Source organism: Abramis brama, assembly GCF_963993115.1.
Source record: "Abramis brama genome assembly, contig: SCAFFOLD_52, whole genome shotgun sequence".
NCBI lineage: Eukaryota > Metazoa > Chordata > Actinopteri > Cypriniformes > Leuciscidae > Abramis > Abramis brama.
The window spans coordinates 75,033-91,905 of record NW_028156020.1 but is presented as its reverse complement, the minus strand read 5'-3'; positions in this window follow the sequence as shown (position 1 = coordinate 91,905).

The following is a 16,873-nucleotide window of genomic DNA, read 5'->3' as shown; positions in this document are numbered from 1 at the left end:
ACTTATAACCCGTTTTCTGAGTAACATTGAGAATATCTCTATAGACCGCTGCAACACCGCCGCCACAACCAATCAGACGGGGTTCGTGCTTATAGGAGTATCCTAATGGAGTAGACTCATTTAGACCGAAATAATCATTAGGTTTAAGCCAAGTTTCAGTAAGGCAAAGTACATCGAAGCTATTATCCGTGACTATTTCATTTACAATAACTGCCTTAGGTGTGAGTGATCTAATGTTTAGAAGACCTAGCTTTAGAAATTGTTTTTGGTTACTAATAGCAACATTTTCTGGTTTAATAACAATTAGATTTTTTCTAGATCCTGCAGTAGATTTATTATTTGATCTCACTAAACGAGGAATAGACACAGTTTCTATGCAATATTCTACACTATTTATATCAGTTAATTTGGTGCAGCAGAGACTATGATTTGAACTTTTGGTTACTAGTCAAAAGGTATTTAACATTTTGGAGATGTTATCTGACAGAAGATCCGATCCGAATCTGCTTGGGTGTAAGCCATCAGCACGGTAAAGCCTAGGACGCTCCCAAAACAGATTCCAATTATTTACAAAGAGCAGTTTCTGCTCATTGCACCATGATATTAACCATTCATTTAGCGCGAATAATCTACTAAACTTTTCATGACCTAGTCGGTACGTGGGAAGCGGTCCTGACACAAGGTAATTGTTGGTTTCTAAAACCCATAAACAAAACCATTAATGAATACAAACACAATTGCAAATCTTAAATCATATGTAACAGGTCGAATATGTATTTCCACTTGCTACAGTTATTTTCATGTATGGCCCCTTTAATTGCACTCTCCGCCCAGATCTGGTAGAATTATGAACTGGTTTCGGTAGAGTCATTTAGACTCGCGCCAGTCGAGAGTGAGAATGGCCGCGGTGAGTGAGTGCTCCGTGTGTTAAATATATTTGAGTAATTATATAACCATTTTAGGGGATAATACTGAGTTATACGTGTGTTTATAAGTATGTTGTATGATTTGGGTTTGTGTCACTGTTATATGTATTGTAATATCAAGTTTAATGTTCACTTCCAATAGAATGCACGAGGGTGATTCCTGAAACTGATCACCGCTGTTCTATATTCACTGTCAACAGGTACAGACCAGTTTCAAATGTGTTATTAATTACTGTTTATTATGTAGTTTATGTAAAAGAGTCATTTAGACTCGCGTCAGTCGAGAGTGAGAATGGCCGCGAATGCACGAGGGTGATTCCTGAAACTGATCACCACTGTTCTATATTCACTGTCAACAGAATAAACATCTTAAAGTGCGATTTGGTGTCCATCTGATTTCAACACACAACGCAGAGACAACACTGTTACAATGGTACCGTGACTCTGGAAGCAGCGTGGTGAATCGTCTGATCGGAGATTTCTGGAGGAGTTCGTGCCGTGGGTGACGAGAGTTTTCGCGCCGGAGCTGTTTGCTGCAATACCATTTTTGTCCACAAGGTGGAGTGAAGGAACACGTTTCACTGCAGAGAGGAACAAAGTTGTGGTATTGTGGTATCCATTTGAAGGCAACATTTGCTTATTTGACAATAATAGCCGTTGAAGATTGACCTTTGAAGGATTTTTTTTTTGTTTTTTTACGTAAGAATTTTTTTGACTGTGGTTTATTGAAAAGTATTATTGGGGAGACTGAAAATCAGCAAATTCATTGTGACTGAACTTTGAACTCTGAAAATCAGCAAATTCATTTTGACTGAACTTTGAGCTCTGAAAATTAGCAAATTCATTTTGACTGAACTTTGGACTGAATTATTTTTATTTTTTTTCTCTCTTTTTATGAAAGTGCTTTTCTGAAGTTTTGAAACAACACAATTACATATATATGTTAAAAAAAGGGTAGAATTTTTTTTTCTTCCTTTTGTTTGAGTAATATATAGTTTTTTTTGTTGTTGTTGTTCATCAGTGCTACTGTCAATATAGGATATGCATTCAGACAACAGTTTTGGAAGAGGTAGAGGTCTATTCATGTTTACTCCTATGCCGTCAGTTGGGAGAGGCAGACTTGATTATACTCCTGTCACATCTACTCCAATGTCTGCCTTAGAGGCTGTGCAAGATGTAAATGTCAATTCAAGTCCTCCACCCCCCCAGTTAAGTGAAGGTGGACTGAAACAACCCAGCTTGAGAGGGGATGAGTCGATGGAATTAATAGTGGGGATGGTAGAGCGAATGGGACGCTCTATTGGGGAGAGCATTGCTTCCTGTTTAGAGTCTAAAGTGTGCAGTTCAAGTAATGCAGACTCATCCGTTTTGAGCAGAGTTCTAAAATCTGAAATCAAGGAACCTGTTTGTTTTAGGGGTGATCGGGCTGAGCCGTACACTATACATGAGTGGGAAGCCATAGTGCTCTCATATTTGCGCAAAATAGGGACGCCAATCGAAGAACAAGCTGATGAAGTCCTAAGTAGGCTTTTGGGGCAGGCTCGTGAAGTTGTGAGGGTGGGCTTGCGTAGTAACCCTTCCATTGATTTGTGCAAAGGCCCGAGTCCTATTTTTGATTTGTTGAAACAACATTTCAGTGACACAGCTTTTTCTAGCATGCCATTAGCTGATTTTTATGGCACACTTCCACACGCTGGTGAGGATCCCTTTGACTATTGGCTGAGGCTGAATAGGGCCATGGATATGGCTGAGGACTGTCTAAAGAGACAGGACAAGAAGATTGACAATCTATCCCATGAGCTCACTGTAATGTTTATCAGACATTGTCCTGACCCTGAGCTTTCCCTTATATTCAAATGCAGACCTTTGGAACAATGGACGGCGGCTGATGTTCATGCACGTTTGGAGGAGTATGGAAAAGAGAGACGATGTGGCTCTGTTTCTAGAGCACCCCCAGCCATTTCTCTTTTGAAACAGGAAGTTGCTGTCCAGCCTCCTGAAACAAAGGTTAGCAAAGCTGTTTAAACCTGAGTCTGTTTTATGTCAAACTCAGCCTACAGAACCTGTTGAACCAATGGAGCGAATTTTAGCAATGTTGGAATGTGTCTTGGAGCATGGGCAATCAAGTCGTCAGGCTGGCACAGAGCGGCATGCGTTTAAGTCACAGAGAAACAGAGTGAGGCCTACTCTACCATGTGAGGTGTGCGGAGATGTTGGCCACACCACCCATTTTCACTGCAGAGCAAATCATCTGTGTTTTCTTTGTTACAAATCAGGTCATGCACGTGCAGAGTGTCCTAAAGCCAAAGCCTTCACTGCTAGTGTGATGCCTGAGACAGATGCTGTTCCACATACGGGAAACGACTAGGCCTGCATGTGGAGGGGGTGAGTGCAAGTCCTAATGATGACCCCCGATCATTGTTGGATTACGATCAGGAATCTGTATATAAAAGTGTTTGCGAAGAGTATAGTTCTCAATGTACAGTTGTCTTTCAAAATACTCAGAAACTTCAGCCATATGATGATCTCTTCTACACTTCAGTGATTATTGGTGGAAAGGTAGAGGCAAAAGCAATGCTTGACACTGGATCAATGGCTTGCACCATGAGCTCCAAGATCTTACCTCAATTGCTGAGTACTGGTGTGTTGTCGAACCTTTCACTTGTCCCGACAGATGTTGTTTTGGTTGGATGTGGAGGCACCAGAACAAACCCATTAGGAGTGTGCGAGCTGGATATGAATGTGTACGGCTGTCATGTCACTGTTCCAACTTTGGTAGTCAAAGACCAGGGTGATGATCTTATCCTTGGCAGTAACCTCTTGAAACATTTGATTCTTCAGCTGAGAGGTTCTTCAGAGTTATTAATAAGTGCGTCTGAACGCGAGTGTGATATCAATGAGCAAAGCAAGTTACTTGATCTACTAGCCAATGTGGAGAAGTGGAGAAATGGTTCTGTCCCTGACCTAGTGGGAACAGTAAAGATCAAAAAGGCAGTGTCACTCGAACCCATGACTGAAAACTTAGTTTGGGCCAAACTGCAAAGCACTCATGACATCTCAGCTGGCAGCGCTGCCATTTTGGAGCCCAGTAGAGTTAAATCAAGGCCAAGGACGGTGCTGGTCGGGAAAACTGTAGCGTTGATGCGTGAAGATGGATGGGTTCAGCTTAAAGTGATAAACCCTTCAGAGAAAGCAGTGACTTTGAAAAGGAATTCTACACTTGCTGATGCTTTTCCTTGCATGGCTTTGCAGAACTTTGACTACTCTGAGTTTTCTGATGGTTCCTCATTTGATTTAGAGCAAAAAGTTCAGAGAACAGCTGATGTTTTAACTGACAGACAGGATGAGATGAGTGTAACCGATGCTCTGAGTTTACCAGTCAAATTGGGACCTAACAACTCCTGTTCTGCTGATGACACGGCAGTCTTACACGACTTGGGTTTGGCTGACTTGGATGTGGAGTCGTGTGAAGTGTCTGCAGCCTGCAAAACAAAACTGGTGCAGCTTGTCTCTCAGTATCATTCTATCTTTTCCAGACACAAGTTGGACTGTGGAAAAGCAACAGGCTTTGTTCATCGTATCCGCCTGAGTGACGACAAGCCCTTTCGGTTGCCGTATCGACGCCTTGCTCCAAATCAATATGACAAACTTCGGCAAGCTTTGATTGAGATGGAAGAACGTGAGATCATACGAAAATCTAGTAGCGAATTTGCATCACCTCTTGTTCTAGTCTGGAAAAAGTCAGGAGATTTGAGAATATGCACAGACTTTCGTTGGATTAATGCTCGCACAATCAAAGACGCGCATCCCCTTCCCCATCAAGCAGATGCTCTTGCCGCTTTGGGAGGAAATGCCTATTTTTCAACCATGGACCTCACATCTGGCTACTATAATGTAGAAGTTCATGAAGATGACCGGAAATACACAGCATTTACATCACCTTTTGGGTTATACAAATATAATCGTTTACCGCAGGGACTGTGTAATAGTCCGGCCACTTTCATGCGGATGATGTTGACTATATTCGGGGATCAGAATTTCAACAGTCTATTATGTTATCTGGATGACGTCCTGGTATTTGCACCCACCGAAGAGCTGGCGTTGGAGCGCTTGGAAATGGTGTTTAAGCGTCTCAAGACTCACAATCTCAAGCTTGCTCCGAAGAAATGTCACATCTTGCGGAGTTCGGTAAAATTTTTGGGTCACATCATCAGTGCGGATGGTATTGCTACCGATCCAGAAAAAGTCACAGCCATTGCTTCTGTCACTGAGGATGATCTCATGGTTGAGGGTACCAATGTCCCCTGCCAGCAGAAAATAAGGTCTTTTCTGGGAATGGTAGTGTTTTACCAGCAGTTTATTGAAGACTGTTCAGCCATTGCCAAACCATTGTTCAGTCTTACAGCTGGAAGAAAGGCTCCTCGTGGAAAATGGAAGCGTCGAATGTGTCAGAGAGAGTTGTCTGCTTCGGATTGGACTGAGGAATGCAGTCGAGCGTTTCACAAATTGAGGCAGGCTTTGCTTGATCAAGTCTTGTTGGCTCATCCAAATTTCAATGAAACCTTCCTACTCTCGGTAGATGCTTCTAGTAATGGGCTGGGAGCCGTATTGTCACAGGTTCCTAGCAATGGGACGACAGCCAGGCTGATTGCTTTTGCGAGCAAGTCGCTTACCTATGCTCAGTCGAGATATCCTGCACATAGGTTGGAATTTTATGCCATGAAATGGGCAATTTGTGACAAATTCCATCACTGGCTCAGGGGTCAGAAATTTACTGTCTGGACAGACAACAACCCTTTAATGTACATTCTGTCCAAAGCAAAATTGGATGCTTGTGAACACAGATGGGTTGCTAAACTAGCACCATACCAGTTTGATAATGAGTACATTCCTAGTCGAGAGCCCTTTGTGCACCCTAGTGTACTCCATCGTCTGACAAGAGTCCCTTATGATAAATTGCTGGCAGAAGCTGCAGCTGTGCGCACAGGCTTTGTCCAAGATGTCTTCCGTTGGTCTACTCACCCCCTTGACCGTTCTTCCGACACTGCAGGAGTGGCCGTTGCCTGTCATACAGCTAAAGTTTCCTTACCTAGAACAATATCAAAGCAGGAAGTGGAAGCTGTTCTGCACTCATACAGGCATAATGATAACTTCAAGTCACATACCTTGTTGCTGCCTCACCTTCCACAAGTGATAATGCCATCAGAATCACCGGACATTGATGTGCTGTCCCATGAATATCTAATGAAGAGGCAACAGGATGATAATGTTGTAAAAAGGGTGATTTGCTTTGTCGAGAGAGGACGGAGGCCAAATAGGAGGGAACGAATGAATGAGCCGAAGGCTGTCTTGAGGTTTATGAAACACTGGGAAAAACTGATGATGAAGAATGGTGTGTTGTACAGGGTGTCAAAGAATAGTGTCACCAAGAGAAAAACCTACCTGTATGTCGTGCCGGATGCAGTGAAAACCATGGTGTTGAAAGGCATTCACGATCAAGCAGGAAATCAAGGTCAGCAGCGGACTCTGTATCTTGCTCGGTAAAGGTTCTTTTGGCTTGGCCTAGAGAAGGATGTGAGAGAGTATGTGAAGTGCTGTCGTCGATGTGTGATCAGCAAGACACCAGAACCGGAGGGTCGTGCACTGTTGGAGAATATCATTACAAAAGAGCCCCTTGAACTCGTCTGCATAGACTTTTGGTCAGCGGAGGACTCTGCCAACCAGTCCCTGGATGTTCTTGTTGTTACAGATCACTTCACAAAAATGGCTAATGCCTTCTTGTGTCCAAATCAGTCTGCAAAAGCAGTGGCGCATCAACTGTGGCATAACTACTTCTGTGTTTATGGCTTCCCAGGCCGTGTCCACTCTGATAGAGGAGCCAACTTTGAGAGTGCTCTGATCGCTGAGTTGTTGAATATCGCTGGAGTCCAAAAATCGAGGACAACTCCATATCACCCAATGGGGAATGGAGCTTGCGAGAGGATGAACAGGACGCTGGGCAATATGATACGTGCTCTGCCTGCGAAGACCAAGCACAAATGGCCGCAAGTACTAAAATCTCTGACTTTTGCGTATAATTGCACCATCCACGAAACCACGGGGTATGCTCCTTTCCTGTTGATGTTTGGGAGGATTCCACGCCTGCCCATTGACCTGGTGTTTGGAACTGTTCTAGACAATCCTGATGTTGTAAACTATGACAATTACGTCCAGGCTCTTCGGAGAGATATGAAGGAGGCAATGTGTGTCGCTCAGGCATCTGCCAAGAAACAGCTTAAGAGACATGCTGACTTGTACAATAGGAGAGTCAAGGGGGGACCAATTGATGTTGGTGATAGAGTTTTGGATTTAGAGCGTAAATGGAAACAAACTAATTTAGAGGTCTTTAGAATCACGTGGAAAGACAGTATGTCACGTTATAAAAAGGCCCTAAAAGCGGCCAGGGCTGAGCACCTCCGCAAACTAATAGAAAACAACCAAAACAATACTAGGTTTTTATTTAACACCGTGGCTAGACTAACAAATAGACTAACAAATAAACAGACGTCACCCGAACAAAATATCCCGTTACAGTTTAGTAGTAATGATTTCATGAACTTCTTCACTGAGAAAATAGAAAACATCAGAACCACAATTGTAAACGTTCAATCCTCAATCGCACCTTATAATTCAGCCTCAATTATCCCCCCGCAAGAACAATTACAGTGCTTTACAACTATAGAACAAAAAGAGTTAAATAAACTTATCACTTCATCTAAAACAACAACATGTTTATTAGATCCTATACCAACTAAACTACTGAAGGAAGTGTTACCTGTAGTGGAAGAGCCTCTTTTCAATATTATTAACTCGTCTTTATCTTTAGGTCATGTTCCAAGAACATTTAAACTGGCAGTTATAAAACCTCTCATTAAGAAACCACAATTAGATCATAATAATCTAGCAAATTATAGACCCATTTCAAATCTACCTTTTATGTCTAAAATACTAGAAAAAGTTGTGTCCACTCAACTGGGCTCTTTCTTGCAAGAAAATGATATCTATGAAAAGTTTCAGTCAGGATTCAGACCGCATCATAGCACTGAAACTGCGCTCGTTAAAATCACAAATGATTTACTCTTAGCTTCTGACCAAGGCTGCATCTCAATACTAGTTTTACTTGATCTAAGTGCTGCGTTCGATACTATAGATCATACAATACTCTTAGATCGACTACAAAATTATACTGGTGTTCAAGGACAAGCATTAAGCTGGTTTAGATCATACTTATCTGACCGCTACCATTTTGTCTATTTAAATGGAGAAAAATCGATCATAATTCCAGTAAACTATGGAGTGCCGCAGGGATCTGTGTTGGGCCCTCTGTTATTCTCAATATATATGATACCACTTGGAAATATTATAAGGAAACATGGAATTAGTTTCCATTGTTATGCTGATGACACTCAAATATATATTTCATCACGGCCGGATGAAAACGCTAAATTATCCAAATTGACAGAGTGTGTTAAAGATATAAAAGATTGGATGACGCATAATTTTCTTTTATTAAATCCAGACAAGACAGAGGTAATACTTATCGGTTCAAAAAACCGCCCACAGAACCTCTCACAATACAACTTTGACATCGTAGGATGTCCTGTTACTTTATCCTCTACAGTAAAAGACCTGGGTGTTATACTCGATTGTAACCTGTCTTTTGAAAATCATATTTCGTATGTTACAAAAACAGCCTTTTTCCACTTTAGAAACATTGCTAAGCTACGTAATATGCTATCAGTTTCTGATGCAGAAAAGTTAGTTCATGCATTCATGACCTCGAGACTAGATTACTGTAATGCTTTATTAGCCGGTTGTCCTGCATCCTCAATAAACAAGCTACAGTTAGTCCAAAATGCAGCCGCTAGAGTTCTTACTAGATCAAGAAAATATGATCATATAACACCGATTTTATCATCACTACATTGGCTACCTATAAAGTTCCGTATTAATTATAAGGTATTGCTACTGACTTATAAAGCCCTAAACGGCTTAGCTCCAGTCTATTTAACGGATCTTCTATCACCCTATAATCCATCGCGCTCTTTAAGATCAATAAATTCGAGGCTTTTGGTCATACCTAGGATATCCAGATCCACCAAAGGAGGGAGAGCATTTTCACATTTGGCTCCAAAACTCTGGAATAGCCTTCCTGATACTGTTCGTTACTCGGACTCACTCTCCCAGTTTAAAACTAGATTAAAGACGCATCTTTTCAGCCAGGCATTCATATAATATTGTTAATCTCACAGTTTCAAACTACAATCCGGCCTCTAGTTCATAAATGCCAGAGGAGAACTGGCCCCCGACTGAGCCTGGGTTCTCCCAAGGTTTTTTTTCTCCATTAGGTCACCTGATGGAGTTTTAGGACACCATTAGGTCACTTGATGGAGTTTTTCGGTTCCTTGCCACTGTTGCCTTTGGCTTGCTCAGTTGGGGATATTTTGGGGATATTTAATTTTATTCTATCAATCAATAAATTCCACTAGAAACAAACTTTGTTGTATTATTTTATTTTAATACTGTGAAGCTGCTTTGATACAATCTGTATTGTGAAAAGCGCTATACAAATATACTTGATTTGATTTGATTTGATTTTGCTTGCCAACAAGGGAGCACGTGGAAAACGGAAGCTTGCTGACCTTTGGGAGGATACTGTGTACACTGTTGTTGGTCTTAATGCAGACAGTCACACTTACAGGATTCAGCACAGTGGTACTGGTGTTGTGAAGACTGTACATCGTAACCTTCTAATGCCAGTTAACTTTCTTCCACTTCCTGATGATGACTTGGAAGGTGAGCCATCCGAAAGCCACCTGAGTGGCTCAGAGAGTGTTGATGCTGTGGTTGCTGATGTGTCTGAGGATGCTACCAATTACAGAACACGAGAGTGGGTATCACAGCTACCTTCTGATGATGCAGACTTGGACAATGTGGAGGAAGCTACAGATGTTTTTGAACCGACACAGGCTGTGGATGCCACTCAGGCTAATGAATTAGACCATAATGTGATTGACAGCTCTACCACTACCCAGCTGGGACCAGAGAGTAATGAGGATGTTGAGAGTATGGACAGGAATGTACCTGAATCCTCTGCAGAGCAAGTTGATAAATCTGCTTCTGTTTCTTTGAGTGTTTCAATGCCTATTGGTGGTCGTTTTGAGGAAAACAATTCAGTGTCAAATATCAGTGTTCATGACTTCCCTGCTGGAAGTTCACTAAGTCGTGTGAGATCCAGGGCTGGTAGATTGTTTAAACCAGTGACGAGATTCATTGAGATAATGAACCAGCAAAAAGTTCTGGGGTAAACATGAGTATGTTGCTTGAGTTTTGTATGTTAACTCATCTTTTTCTTTTCTTCTCTTCTTTCTGGTAAACATTTTGCGGTATTAGTTAATGCAAATGTTACTGTGATGTTTATATTGATGTATTTTGGTTATTTTAAGAGATTGTGATCTATTAATTTGAGACTGGAGTGACGTCTCGCTGCTGAGCAACTTGTGTGTTCAAATGTATGAATTGTCATTGTTTAGCTAACATGTAATGGGCATGTTTTTCTAAGAGTGTCTAGGGGATTGGCCACCCCCTCTTTTCACTTTAATTCCTGTGGGGGAATAGTGTTTACACTGAATTGAACTGACAATTTCATGAAATTTTGAACACTTTCTATGTTTTTTTTTCTTTTTCTTCTTCTTCTCTCTCTTATTAATGTATATGGTTCTTGAGGTTCTGTACCTGATGTAATTTTGGTCATTATTTTGGTGCTATTCTGTGCAGAAGCGAGTGGAATTCAGCAGGGGGGAGTGTAACAGGTCGAATATGTGTTTCCACTTGCTACAGTTATTTTCATGTATGGCCCCTTTAAAGGTCCCGTATTATGCCCCTTTTCACAAGATGTAAAATAAGTCTCTGATGTCCCCAGAGTGTGTATGTGAAGTTTCAGCTCAAAATACCCAACAGATCATTTTTTACAGCATGTTTAAATTGTCATTTTTTGGGCCTCAGAAAAACGTGCTGTTTTAGTGTGTGCCCTTTAAATGCAAATAAGCTGCTGCTGCACGACCCAGGGGGCGGAGCTTCACGAGCTCACGCTCAGTCTCTCAGGATAATATCACCTCACGGAATGATGATAATATCAGAAACTCTCAGTAACGGTGTTCATTTCGAGTCGGACAATAATGCCTACCGAGTCAGAGTGCTGTATAGAGATGAAACAGGTATAGTTTAGTAGTTTAATTACGGTTATTATAACGTATTTGTCATCTGCTTGTATGTATCCATTATATATTAATGGCCTACAAGTCTGCTGTCTGAATGATGATCAAACATATACTGATGAGTTTAATAAAGTTTATTGTACATCACACAAAAGATGAAGCGTCAGTTTTACTTCAGAAAATCACCGTAAGAGCGGAGTAAACACAGTAAGTTATAAGAAGTGCGCAAGTACGTAAACGAATTTCGGTTGAGGGAGCATCCTGTGGGCGGAGGTTAGTTAAAAAACGGTTCTAGTGACATCATTAATGAAGGAAGTAGAGGGATGTAGTCCAAACGAGCCGTTCACTGTAGTCGACTTCTGTTAAATAAAATATCTCGCTTGGCATTGAACTTTGAGCTTTATAATTTTACAGATATTATTTATGCTCTAACAGCAACATTACACACTAACTAAAGTTTGAAACATGGGATCACGAAGAACGGGACCTTTAATTGCACTCTCCGCCCAGATCTGGTAGAATTATGAACTGGTTCGGGTAGAGTCATTTAGAGTTGCTTGTCTGATCTGTCTCAGCTGCTGCCTGAACCCAAACAAACAGATGAACTAGAAGAACTAACTAGCACTATGAGCACCATTCTCTCTAGAACATTGGATGTTGTTGCACCCGTTAGATTAAAAAAGGTTACAGAGAAAATTAAAGCACCATGGTACAATAATACTACGCATGTTCTAAAGAGAGAAACCCGTAATTTAGAGCGTAAATGGAAACAAACTAATTTAGAGGTCTTTAGAATCGCGTGGAAAGACAGTATGTCACGTTATAAAAAGGCCCTAAAAGCGGCCAGGGCTGAGCATCTCCGCAAACTAATAGAAAACAACCAAAACAATCCTAGGTTTTTATTTAACACCGTGGCTAGACTAACAAATAAACAGACGTCACCCGAACAAAATATCCCGTTACAGTTTAGTAGTAATGATTTCATGAACTTCTTCACTGAGAAAATAGAAAACATCAGAACCACAATTGTAAACGTTCAATCCTCAATCGCGCCTTATAATTCAGCCTCAATTTTCCCCCCGCAAGAACAATTACAGTGCTTTACAACTATAGAACAAAAAGAGTTAAATAAACTTATCACTTCATCTAAAACAACAACATGTTTATTAGATCCTATACCAACTAAACTACTGAAGGAAGTGTTACCTGTAGTGGAAGAGCCTCTCCTCAATATTATTAACTCGTCTTTATCTTTAGGTCATGTTCCAAGAACATTTAAACTGGCAGTGATAAAACCTCTCATTAAGAAACCACAATTAGATCATAATAATCTAGCAAATTATAGACCCATTTCAAATCTACCTTTTATGTCTAAAATACTAGAAAAAGTTGTGTCCACTCAACTGGGCTCTTTCTTGCAAGAAAATGATATCTATGAAAAGTTTCAGTCTGGTATCAGGCCGCATCATAGCACTGAAACTGCGCTCGTTAAAATCACAAATGATTTACTCTTAGCTTCTGACCAAGGCTGTATCTCAATACTAGTTTTACTTGATCTAAGTGCTGCGTTCGATACTATAGATCTTACAATACTCTTAGATCGACTACAAAATTATACTGGTGTTCAAGGACAAGGATTAAGCTGGTTTAGATCATACTTATCTGACCGCTACCATTTTGTCTATTTAAATGGAGAAAAATCGATCATAACTCCAGTAAACTATGGAGTGCCGCAGGGATCTGTGTTAGGCCCTCTGTTATTCTCAATATATATGATGCCACTTGGAAATATTATAAGGAAACATGGAATTAGTTTCCATTGTTATGCTGATGACACTCAAATATATATTTCATCACGGCCGGATGAAAACGCTAATTTATCCAAATTGACAGAGTGTGTTAAAGATATAAAAGATTGGATGACGCGTAATTTTCTTTTATTAAATCCAGACAAGACAAAGGTAATACTTATCGGTTCAAAAAACCGCCCACAGAACCTCTCACAATACAACTTTGACATCGTAGGATGTCCTGTTACTTTATCCTCTACAGTAAAAGACCTGGGTGTTATACTCGATTGTAACCTGTCTTTTGAAAATCATATTTCGTATGTTACAAAAACAGCCTTTTTCCACCTTAGAAACATTGCTAAGCTACGTAATATGCTATCAGTTTCTGATGCAGAAAAGTTAGTTCATGCATTCATGACCTCGAGACTAGATTACTGTAATGCTTTATTAGCCGGTTGTCCTGCATCCTCAATAAACAAGCTACAGTTAGTCCAAAATGCAGCCGCTAGAGTTCTTACTAGATCAAGAAAATATGATCATATAACACCGATTTTATCATCACTACATTGGCTACCTATAAAGTTCCGTATTAATTATAAGGTATTGCTACTGACTTATAAAGCCCTAAACGGCTTAGCTCCTGTCTATTTAACGGATCTTCTATCACCCTATAATCCATCGCGCTCTTTAAGATCAATAAATTCAAGGCTTTTGGTCATACCTAGGATATCCAGATCAACCAAAGGAGGGAGAGCATTTTCACATTTGGCTCCAAAACTCTGGAATAGCCTTCCTGATACTGTTCGTTACTCGGACTCACTCTCCCAGTTTAAAACTAGATTAAAGACGCATCTTTTCAGCCAGGCATTCATATAATATTGTTAATCTCACAGTTTCAAACTACAATCCGGCCTCTAGTCATAAATGCCAGAGGAGAACTGGCCCCCGACTGAGCCTGGGTTCTCCCAAGGTTTTTTTTTTTCTCCATTAGGTCACCTGATGGAGTTTTAGGACACCATTAGGTCACTTGATGGAGTTTTTCGGTTCCTTGCCACTGTTGCCTTTGGCTTGCTCAGTTGGGGATATTTTGGGGATATTTAATTTTATTCTATCAATCAATAAATTCCACTAGAAACAAACTTTTTTGTATTATTTTATTTTAATACTGTGAAGCTGCTTTGATACAATCTGTATTGTAAAAAGCGCTATACAAATATACTTGATTTGATTTGATTTACACTCGCGTCAGGTGAGAGTGAGAATGGCCGCGGTGAGTGAGTGCTCCGTGTGTTAAATATATGAGTAATTATATAACCATTTTAGGGGATAATACTGAGTTATACGTGTGTTTATAAGTATGTTGTATGATTTGGGTTTGTGTCACTGTTATATGTATTGTAATATCAAGTTTAATGTTCACTTCCAATAGAATGCACGAGGGTGATTCCTGAAACTGATCACCGCTGTTCTATATTCACTGTCAACAGGTACAGACCAGTTTCAAATGTGTTATTAATTACTGTTTATTATGTAGTTTATGTAAAAGAGTCATTTAGACTCGCGCCAGTCGAGAGTGAGAATGGCTGCGAATGCACGAGGGTGATTCCTGAAACTGATCACCGCTGTTCTATATTCACTGTCAACAGAATAAACATCTTAAAGTGCGATTTGGTGTCCATCTGATTTCAACACACAACACAGAGACAACACTGTTACACATACATCTGAAATCATCTTTAACAATAAAATGAGTATAACATTAAAGAGCTACTAAACATAACTAGAATTCAATATATCATATCAAACACATAATCCTTTAAACTAAACAATCAAAAAGGAAACTTACATGGTCAACAACGCAACAATTCCACACAAGCCATGTCTGAACAACAGCTTTTTGGTTCAAACAAGAGGAGACTGAAACATAATTAGTAAGGGCCACAGGTGCTCTTTATCAAGACTCAGTCAGCCAATCAGATCACAGCAGGATTTTCTACAACTAGGTTATTCATAACTTATTCAGTGTAAGTTCTGCTTAATGCATTGCAGTTTTTGAGTTAATATTACATTTTTTATTAATGAAATGAAATGAACTTTTTTTTTTAAATAAGTTAAATGAACTCATTTCGTTTAGTGACTTTTAGTGTAGGCTACCTATACTGTAAGGCAAGTGCAGGAAGTGCTAGTGTCGTCTCCTCTCCCTACCCTGTCAAGTGGATCAGTCGGTCCATGTCAGGCGGAAATAATAAAAAAGCAAGAAGCTATTAACCCTTTAGGCGTCAAGGTTTTTTTTTGAAAAAATGCTGGATTTTGACATCAAAATTTCAAAAGCTTGTGGCTTGAAAGGGCTTAAAGATAGAGGTCTACTGTAAATTAGAAAAATGTTTGGGATGACTGAAAGTTTATATGGGGTGTAAATATACTCATCTAATTTGCATATTATGACGTCATCAGGGGGCGGCCCTCTTGAATTTCATAATATTCAGGAAATAGTAGATATTGAACTTATGTTTGAACTTATTTGCATGTTTTATTTTTATTTTTTTATCCTCATTCCAAATGTTGAGAAAAGAGGAAACCAACAATAACAGGTGAAAGTACTAAATTATTACTATACTATATAGTAGTAAAACGCATGTGAACAGTAGCCTACTTTTTGATCAGTTCATCAGTAATATTCAGGAAATAGTAGATATTGAATTGATGTTGGAATTTATTTACATGCTTTTTTATTTTTTATTTTTTTATCCTAATTCCAAATGATCGGAAAAGAGGAAACCAACAATAACAGGAGAAAGTACTAAATTATTACTATATTACAATACTTTGCCGGGAGAAGCGCGCGCGGCACCTTTGTGCGGCAAAGTTGTACCGGGAGAGGCGCGGGGGACACCATTGCGCGGCAAAGATGTACCGGGAGAAGCGCGCGTGGCACCATTGTGCAGCAAAGTTGTACCGGGAGAGGCGCGGGCGACACCATTGCGCGGCAAAGATGTACCGGGAGAAGCGCGATCATTAGACGGCCGATCGTCATTTCCAAAAGGCAGATATTCCCCTTCAGAGTCAGAATCAGCGAATAACATTTGCAACACATCCTCATGGTACAAGTTTTTAATAGCCATTTGACAATTTTCTCTCACTAATCTCACAATTTACTCAGACGCTCTGAACTAAACTGCTTCCGCATCAATGACACGATCGCTCACTTGCTCTGCTGTTTTCTCCAACACTTTGAATAGGAACATGACGTAATTTTGGTCTTGAATCAAAGTATTACATGTCTGCCATCTAGTGGTAGGGAATACAAATGAGATATTACACCATATTAGGATCTACAGCCTGTTTTATCAAGTATGACGTCTTGTCGCAGTTTTGCGACTTTGGCGCTTAGAGGGTTAAAACGTTAGAAAATAAAGGTAATAAAAAAATAAAGGTCCCAAAAAGAGAGTGCAAAAGATCAGATTGAAAAATTGCCAGTGCCTTGCAAAATATTAACGTTAGCTTCAGTGAATGTGCAGTGGAGAGCAGGGGCAGGAAGAGGAGGCATGAAAACAATGAATACTATATTCCATTTATTCTAATAGATCCCCCTAAATCCCTTGTATCTTTGTACCTGTGCAGTTCTGTCAGTTTAGCGTAGCAGCTGCTTATCAATTGATAAGTGTAACTATGGCTAAAAAGCTATCTTTGACCTTTTTTCTTTATAAAAACATGTCTGAAGGACTAAAGAGAATGAGAACTAACAGACACTTTGGATTGTGATGACATTTTCAACCTCTCCACTTTAAAACCCAGATGACTCTGTATTGGCTTAGCTTATTGGTTCTACACAAGGCAGTTTCCTTTTCCAGTATGGCCTTCTGTGGCATGGGTTTACTAACTGTGGCATGTTGGACTGATG